The 10,000-nt window shown below is 40.8% G+C and overlaps 1 protein-coding gene across 2 annotated transcripts in view; it reads right to left on the bottom strand.

Annotated features, from left to right (window-relative positions):
- Positions 1 to 10,000, bottom strand: part of grik4 (glutamate receptor, ionotropic, kainate 4) — a 347,457-nt gene that overhangs the window by 122,766 nt on the left and 214,691 nt on the right. The gene's annotated exons all lie outside the window — the stretch shown is intronic.

Genomic DNA, 10,000 nt, shown 5'->3' with positions numbered 1-10,000 from the left:
GCCTATTTATCTGTCCTACTCACTGTTTCTCTTCCTCCCTCTCTCTGTTTTTTCTCTCTCTCCCTCTCTTTCTTTCTTTCAATTCAATTCAACAGGGCATTATTGGCCTGACAAAAATACACGTTGTATTGCCAAATCATTTCTAATTATACAAGTAGTTTGTGGTATATAGGCATCATGCGATGGCACCATAATGTGCGTGTGAGTGTGTATGAGTTTGTGTACATGTGTGTGAGTGCGTGTGTGTGTACATATGTGTGTGTGTGTGTGTGTGTGTAAGAGAGAGAGAGAGAGAGAGAGAGAGAGAGAGAGAGAGAGAGAGAGAGAGAGTGTGTGTGTGTGTGTGTGTGTGTGTGTGTGCATATGTGTGTGTGTCTGTGTGGATGGGAGTGCATGTGTCTATGAGTGTATATGTGTATGTGTGTATTTTTTTGCATGATAATTTGGTTAGGGCGAATCTACTGAGTGAAAGCGCTTTCTCGTAAAATCATTAGCAAAAGCATTCTTCAGCATTATGAAGAGCCATGTAATAAAATATTATTAACACTTAATAACACAATTTTATTTTTTGTAGTGTAGAATTCTAGAATCTAAGTGAGATAAATAACCTTAAATCAAGGGAATATTTTTCTATGATTTCCTTATAACAAGACATTTTTAGAGTGTCTTGTTTTGTGGAAATACTACTTAAAATAAATTATCTGGCAAGATTTGCCAATGGAACAAGAATATTTTAACTTATAACAAGGTCAAAAAAACTGAAATCAAATAATAATAAAACAATCTTGTTGAGTGAACAATATAAAAATAAGCATATATTCATTTGATTTAAGGTTATTTATCTCACCTAGATTTTAGAATTCTAGGATTTTCTACTGTGTTTTTTGGACAAGGATGGCAAGGCTGACAATTGGTTGTATTACCTGGGTTATTCTCATGTACCTTATTGACTTGTGTGAGCCTTAAGACCAGCTCAGAACTTGTACAGTAGAAATTCAGTTATATTCCGCTGAGTTGAATAGAACTATTCTATTTCACCTGACTCACCTCTCAAATGAGATCAAGATGGTGACAGGTGTGTGTCATGGCTTGGCAGGTGCTGTGGCTTCACCTTCCCCAATATCGCCATCCTTACTCACCAAGACTAAAGATATATTATCATCCTGGCGGTTTTATTTGGTTAAGATCAGATCTCAAGATCAGATCTCAATCAAACACTTTTACACTGGCGCTACATCTACTGATTGTGGTCATCCTACCTTTGTGGGGAAGCTGGCAGGCGGCTTCTCTCTCTCTCTCTCTCGCACCATTCACACACACATACAGTACACACACACACACACAAACTCTAAGTTCGGTATAAGGTAAGAATAACTATGCAAGACGTCAAACACACAGCACAGTGTTGTGTTCTGCTCTGTAAGATAGATGGCTGGCACAAATGAGACCCTGCTCTGAATTAGTCATCGACTGGGGCTGAAATTGCTTTGCAGCGGCTCCCTAAATGACGAAGCCAGGAAGAAAGTGCAGCTGATCAATTTTTATTGTATCAAAACATGTGGCTTTTCGCCTGAGTCACCTCTCAAAGCAGCTCATCAATTATTTTAAAAGAGAAACAATCTGCTGTCCTCCTTAATTCACACGGCGGGTTAAAGTATTGCTGCTCCCTTTGAACAAATGGCCATGGGGAGAGAGATGAGGGGGGAGTGAGAGAGAGAGAGGGATGGGCAGAAACACTTTGTTCTATCTGAATGGGAATTTCAGTTTTTCTCCCGGGGGAAAATGATGCCCTCTCAGACATAAAAGCTAAGATGAAACCGTGTGCTGTCCAGTTACTATCATTTGGTCTAATAGTTACTATCAAATGCTATTCACTTTCACTAAACAAGCAATTGAACAAATCACCATGCTCCTTGATTACTTTAACAATATCGTTCAGCGTTGTTTTCCTTGACTGACTTCTTGTTTACACACAACAACAACCGGACAATGTTCTGACAAACACGATTAAGGTTCCGATTGATCTCTATCCTGTCCCTTGGCAACATGTCAGCCCAGCTTTCACTGATGACATGTGTCAGAGTTCTTAATCAGCCTGCCCGATGATAAATCAATTGGTGCTAATAAAGCACAAATGAACAGCACCAATGAAGCCGTGCTGCGCTGGTTAAATCATACTAATGAACTAAAAGCAGCAGGGGGTTGGACAAAGATGGTGAATAGACAGGCGTAGACAGTCGGACTTAGAAGGCTGGAAAGACTTAATTCATCCATCTGGATGGCTTGCATTGTCAGCACCTAATACAGTATGGTGCATATCACAATGGTTCCATTCACTGGCGTGCTCTCAATCTCTCAATTCTCACAACAGAAGAAGGTGTCAAAAGAAATCTCTCTGTCTCTGTCTTGGTCTCTCGTTCTCTCTCAGGCTCTCTCTCTCTCTGCTTTGTGTGTGTGTGTGTGTGTGTGTGTGTGTGTGTGTGTGTGTTAGCATGCTTAGATACATAAAAGAAGATGAGATTCAGCTGTATGACCGCACTAAGCAGGGGCTAATCGAGTCAGATTATACATGCATAATCAGTTGGCTTTTCACTGCATCCCTTCTTTTTCTGTAGCCTGTCTTTAAATCCCAAGGATTACGCTGGATACGGCTTCTTAGCAAGGACGTGAAACTACAATGCAATGTATACAATAGAGGTTCAATCTAGGTGTGGAAACTGTCCCGGCCCCAGTCAGAGTATACTGAACGGTCAGAGCCGTTTTGGAGTATAAGTATAAGTATATATACTCTTTTGATCCCGTGAGGGAAATTTGGTCTCTGCATTTATCCCAATCGGTGAATTAGTGAAACACACTCAGCACACAGTGAACACACAGTGAGGTAAAGCACACGCTAATCCCGGCGCAGTGAGCTGCCTGCAACAACAGCATCGCTCGGGGAGCAGTGAGGGGTTAGGTGCCTTGCTCAAGGGCACTTCAGCCGTGCCTACTGGTCGGGTTCGAAGTCCAAAGCGCTAACCAGTAGGCCACGGCTGCCCCAGCAGAGAGAAAGGAAATAGCATCACAGAGGTTGCCATTAGTGAAGTGGCATATTGCATGACACCAGGTCTCATCACTCCTGTAGGTATCTAAACATGCCCAGAGCTTCAGATGATGGATTGATGATGGCAGGCCTGATTAGACGATTGCCTATCAGTAGCGGGCCCCTGTTGTCGTGGTTACTGGACTGGCAGGAGACACAGTGGTGTCTGTGAGATCTCAGAAAAATGACACACAGAGATGCAATCACCAAATACTCAGGGGACAGCTCCTTGATGAAATTGCATGGTCCTTAATGGACACACACAGACACACACACACACACACACACACACACACACACGCACGCACATGCACACAAACACACACATACACACAAACTCTCTCTCTCTCATTAACTTCTAAAAAAAGTTACTAAGTTTTCTTTTTCCATTATACTTTTCTGAAGAGCATGGCTAAGTGAAAGTCCTTCTGGGAATACGAGAAAATGGCTCTCAATTGTCTAATTAGTCACATCACCATTATCATCATCATTATCCGACACAGCAGATGCCATCACAGTTATCTAGAGGAACTGGAGGGAATCATCATTTATTTCTGTATGATTGTGTGAAAATGCCCTTGGCACCAGCACAGCTATGCACATATAAACCTTTATTACAATGTAATTGCATACATTGTTACAATGTAATACATATGCTATTGTCTATGTAAACCTAGAGCTCACCATACAGTTAAGCACCACTACTATATATGTTGCACTGCACTACTGTGAACCTAATAGAGGAAACATATAGCTTTGTAATGGCATTGTAATGTATGTCATACCATTTACCTCCTCCTCCCTTCTCCACGGTGTGGTTAACCCTTAAAGGTGTTAAAATGAACGTTCTAAAGAATATCTGGGTTCATTGAATTCACCATAGAAATTGTTGCGGAACGGAATGTAATTCCCAGCAGGGCTGTCGTTGAAGTTCATGCCACTCTACTGCACTAATGCCTCTGTCATGTCCCTGTGGCACAGCAGACCATGCAATTGCATTGTGTGAATGTGCAGTTGCTTGTGTACTACTGTGCTGTGATAACAAGGCTTTCATCTCAGTGGTGTCGTGGACATGTTGCATTATGTGTCAGAGCTGTTTCCTGGCCGCTGTGCAGCCCTGGTGTCAACACATCTGTGGTATCTGAACAGTTGGATGTGTAGTGATGTAGTGCAATGCATATTATGCATGATGACAGTGAAAAGATACAAACACAACTTCACCAGTAATAGGCTATGATAAAGCGCTAAAGATACAATGCAACTTCACCAGTAATAGGCTACGCTAAAGCCCTAAAGATACAATGCAACTTCCCCAGTAATAGGCTATGCTAAAGCACTAATGCTAGTCTCTCCCTCATGCCTTCTACTGAGATTGGCTGTCCATATGCCCACACCTCCCTGACCTTCAGGCTAATGAGGAGATACGGTAACCTTTTCCCAAAGACAGAGACCGTCCAGACCCCCCCCCCCCCCCCCAGCCACACACACACACCACTACCACCCCTCTGAGGGTAAAAATCAGACAGAAATACCTCCACTTCCTTCTGCTTTTAGACTCTGAGCTCTAAGGTGACCCAGCTTCGTCATTAAGAGTGATCTCCTCCCTCCCCGTTAAAACCTTCTGCTCAGAAAGCTCATTTACTCAGCTGCTAATTCTGGGCTGCACAGGGCCCTAGTTTGTGAGGCCCGGATCACGGCCGTATCAGGGCCAGATCAGTGCCAGATCAGTGCCAGATCAGAGCCAGAGTGCCCCCCCCGTGACTGCAGAGACTGATGCCTCTTAAAAACTCTTAATGAAACTCTTCTCCCTCCAGTCGAGATAAACATTCACACAGGCCTGATAAATATTCATGCGGATGCGCTATCATTGACCGAGCGCTTTAAAATTTTATTATACAAGGCATGATATGTGACCCAAGTGGTTATTTATAACTCAAGGTTATGAATATGGATGCACAACAAGCCACTTTAAGAGCTGCTCATGATTGATTGTGAATTATATAGCTATCAACAGAGATGCTCAGTCATTTGTCCGCTAGCTGCAGGTAAAGCTAGAGGATGCATTGTTAATTTGCTTCACCACATACCAATGAGCACAAGATTATCTGATGGACTAACAGAAAATAGTGAGAAATGGAACTGTCTCCAGGGCCCACAAGGTCATATGGTATACAGTGGACAGTAATGCCAGTAACGCCTGGTCTATTTTGACCACTTTTTTCGGTAACGAGTAATCTATTTACAATTATTTTACAATTTACAATTACTATTTACAAACCAGTAATCAGATTAAAGTTACTTATCTAAGTTACTGTGCATTACTATTTTTGTTATTTTCCTTCGTAAAAAGATATATTCTTTGCTTTCTTCTTGTCTTGGGCATGTAGGTCATGTAGGCTATGCTCAAGTTTTCAGCATGAGGACAATTCACATGTAAAACCACACAGCGACACAAACGTAAACAACAATGGAGGGAGGGAGAGAGATGCACATTTCATCAGTCATTACTTTGAGTTTGTGTCAGCTAAACCTGACAACATTAAGGTACATTGTACATACTGTGCTGGCTAGCTAGACATTCCAAGTCTCCCACATATTGATAGGCCTTCCTGACGCCCGCAAATTACATAAAATCTCCCGGTACCTAGAGCGAACAAGAGCACGCAAGCCAGACCGGACTTCAAATCGAGGAGTGGTGCGTTTGTGCCTGAAGCGCATCCAAGACAGAGAGCATCCTGGTCTGTTTTTGCTAAATCAACCAATCAGTTTTCAGTGTAAGTGTGCTTAAATATCTCTTTTCTCATAAACTTAATTAATCAGTTCAGTCAGTGCATCTAGGAACAGGAGCGTCATGGCAGCATCAGTGCCCCTCAAAAAGGAAGATTTAAGACCCATTTCACATCAGACACAAAAGTATACCCAATTGTCTAATAAGATTAAAATATAACTAGACTGCATTTCCGGCGGGAACTGCGAAAGTGTGCTTGCCCTGGTCCGGTCAGCAACGTGAGCAGACAGTGGCATACGCTATGCTGAACCTGGCTTGATCCAGGCATTGTAACGGTGCCTTTCAGTGTTGGAGCAGTGGCAATATCCCAAAAGCTCTAGGAGAGGGCTATTCAACTATTGGCTTGCGGGTTGAATGTGATTCGTTGGATTTTACCTTTGGCCTGCCTTCGAATTTAGCTTCTATGACTGAGATCAAATCAATAAAATAAAATGACAGCAGTGATTGGCTGCAAAAATAAATAATGTCACGTCTTGCGCCTCTCAAACTGGGCTATCAGGTAACCTACAGAGGAATTGAAATTATGAAATATGACCAAGGCATTAAAAAGCTACTTGTTTGTCAGGATACTTTTTCACTGATTTATTTTAAAAAAATATGAGCTATGAGTGTGAATGTTATATATTCCATCCCACAAATTATGTTTTACTGGTTTATTTGACAAATAATCTATATGGATTTGCTCTATAAAGACCGTATGTCTGTTTGGGATTGTTTTGTGAGCCTGGGGTTGTTTTGAGAGCCTATTGATGTAGCCTATCTCAGAATAAAGGAATACTTCATATTACTCTAAACCACCGTCTGTAAATCAACTGTATACTACTGTCTACATTGCACTATATTTCTTGACCTGTCTCTGTATGTTTCATCACCTTTCTATACTTTGCCTCACATTGCAACACAGCTCAGATCTTTGGTTGCTATGAAGGCCAGTCGTTCTAAATGGATGGTTGCTATGGCCAAAGGCCAGTTCTATCTCTGCCGTTGTCAAGCGGGCATATCGTAGAATTCTGATTAACCTTATCTTATTTAAAACATCTCTATTTTACTTATCCCACTTCCATACAGTGGGTCCCATTAAGAAGTGGCCACTTCATTCGCGCTTACCGTGATTCACACAGCAGCATTAATAAATTAATCTGTCACCATATGCCTATGCTTACGTTTGCAAAGAAAACATTTTAATTTGATACACATGAAACGTTACATTTCATGTACATGTTGACAATGAGTAGGCTAGTTTTGGTTGTTGGTGGTGTTATTGCATCCCTTAGTTATGCCTACAATGCAAGTTCCCTCGCGATTGGAAGCTCCTGTAGACAATAGTAGACGCATTTCAAAACATCGCGTTAGGAGTCCTTGCCACTTCTTTTAAGCCGTCACAGACGTAGGTGCTACTTTTAGGGCTAAAGTGCTTCGTGAATTACTGTTAGTAAAAAAAAAATAGCAGTCCTAAAGTTACACGTGACGAAGTTACGAGTGCAAGCATCTCATTTCAAATGACCATGGCATTACGCTAAACAACATAAATCCCAATTAGCAACATAGCACTACATCTCCTCCTCCCTATAGCTAGCAACACAAGAAATTAATGATACTAAATCTCTGCTTAGCATGCTTCTCCGCTTAGCATTCTAATAACAGAAGGGGCACATTTATGTTGACCACTACAACATGACTCATTATGTCTGTAACGTTAACTGTATAAAACACTTACTTTCATAAAGGACGCACACCATCCAGCACATGGAAACCGATATTTTAGGTTCTTGGCCACAAACTCAAAACGTGTCTCTCTGACGCCCTGTTCTAGAATCTTTGCTCTGAAGGCTGTGTTGCTAAGGCAACATCAAATAAACGAAATGATAGTCTTTCAGTATTAAATGTGTACGTGTGATTCCGAATGGATGTGTGTGGTTTGCAATTAGAATAAACAAGAAATAACATTTCCAATAATTTCCCATGATAAATTCCATAATATTTGCACCTTCCTTACTTGGGAATCTCACACCGTATTTCAAGTAGGCTACACTAGTGAAATGTAATACAACGTTGCCACCTAGCGTTCAGATAGTTCTAGGCTATTTAACATTAACGTGACATTGATTGTTTATTCTTTCGTCAACTCCATGCTTTTAGGAAAACAATCTTTTTATCATAGTACCCTCTTCAATGAGCGATTACCAGCTCGTTTTTGTAACAGAGATAGCTGTTTATTATCCCTAGGTTTACAGAAACACCTATTCATATTAATACCAGAGACGGTTGATAAAGCTGCCGACCACTGTTCATTACGGCCCAGAATGCCTTGCATGTCTTTACAACAAAACAACACAGTAAAACCTAAATGCCCGTAAACATATGCATTTGCATACTTGTAACATTTAATAATACTCTCCCATCATGATATTTAACAATAATGAAACATTGAATTTGAATACAGTCAATGTGAAAACAACTCTATTATGTAAGCTATATATAGCTACTGTTCTCCTTTCTTTTTCAGTTCGTAAGTCCATACTATCCCATGGCAGAGCAAGGATTTCATGATTGGGCAAGGTTGCCTGGAGACATTGTGTCTGCTTTGAGACATTGTGCATACATGGAAGGCATTGTGATAGAAGGTGAATGGTGAATGGTGTGAGTTACCAAATACCCGTGGGTGGTTTGCCAAATGATGGAAACTTTTGGAATATTTCTTTTTTTTTTTTGCCTATGCACCCTCACACTGGAGTCCCCAGTTCATATACAAAATTTGGTATCGATATGTGACAGTGTTCCTGAGATATGGACGACTTCCTGTTTCGGAGCTTCGCCGCCGATTTCGTTTGGCTGTGACGGGCAAACGCTTTCGAAAATCAAAAATCCTTCCGCTAACATTTGTGAGGCTTGGTCCAAGGATAATGTACGTCAAGTTTCGTGGCGTTCGGACCAAATTTGTGACCTGTGAAAATTTAGTTTCGCTTTCTGTTCAATCCAATATGGCGGACGAACGGCACGCCCACCTGACGTCATCTTCGCGACCAACTTACACCGGTACTGACCGGACGTTTTAAAGTTGGAACGGTGTCTCTGTCTCAAAGGGCCTAGGCGCTAGGGCTGACAAAAAATTAGGGAGACGGGAAAAATAATAATAAAACTTAAGAAGAACCTGCCTGCTTTGCAAGCACACTTAATAAAACTTAAGAAGAACAATAAGTGTGCTGCTTTGCAAGCACACTTAATAATAATAAAACTTAAGAAGAACAATAAGTGTGCTGCTTTGCAAGCACACTTAATGATAGTCTTGCACACTGCACTGTTTGTAACAGCGACTTTAGCATTGCTCACGGTGGGTTAAATGATTGCAAAAGACTTGTTGAGGTGAGTTTAACAAGTGTAATTTCATTTGCATATTACTCAGGCCTATACATGATGGCTAGTTGCCAAGGCTACATAAAAAAAAATCTACAAACAAATCTACATATTTTACTATAACAATTTCTATCAATAGGCCTTCCGTATTTGGTGTACTTAGACATTATTGAACAAACATCTGAATTTCAGTATCTAAGTACTGTAGGTTATGGGATGTCTGCTATACATTGCTGACATTACTGTTAAAATGCACTTCCAGTATAGTGAGTATTGGCTAAACCGGTTATCATTTTTATGTTGAGGCGGTGGGGGTGTTGTTGGCAGCTGCTGAAAGTAACTAATAAAGTAACTTGTAATCTAACTTAGTTACTTTTAAAATCAAGTAATCAGTAAAGTAACTAAGGTACTTTTTAAAGGAGTAATCAGTAATCCGTAATCAGATTACTTTTCCAAGGTAACTGTGGCAACACTGACAGTGGACAATATATTAAAAGCTGTGCGGATGGTCATTTAGTATGTAGACCTCAATATAGAGAAAGATGTGTAGAATGGGCATTTGTGCAATATTCTCTTGCATAAAGAATTAATACTACAACATCATTCCATCCTATCAGACATGAGTTTTATCAAACATTCAAGACTGAGAGGGGACTCCATTCATAATTCAAAACATTTTAAATCCTCTGAGCTCTCTCAGAGAATTCTCCCTTGTGAAGATCTAGCAGGTGCAAGTCAATTTCAGTGAATATTAAAACTGATCAAAGCCTTGCAAT

Source organism: Alosa sapidissima, chromosome 17 (assembly GCF_018492685.1).
Source record: "Alosa sapidissima isolate fAloSap1 chromosome 17, fAloSap1.pri, whole genome shotgun sequence".
Taxonomy (NCBI): domain Eukaryota; kingdom Metazoa; phylum Chordata; class Actinopteri; order Clupeiformes; family Clupeidae; genus Alosa; species Alosa sapidissima.
Note: the sequence above shows the minus strand (reverse complement) of the source record. Positions and strands in the feature narration are given on the sequence as shown.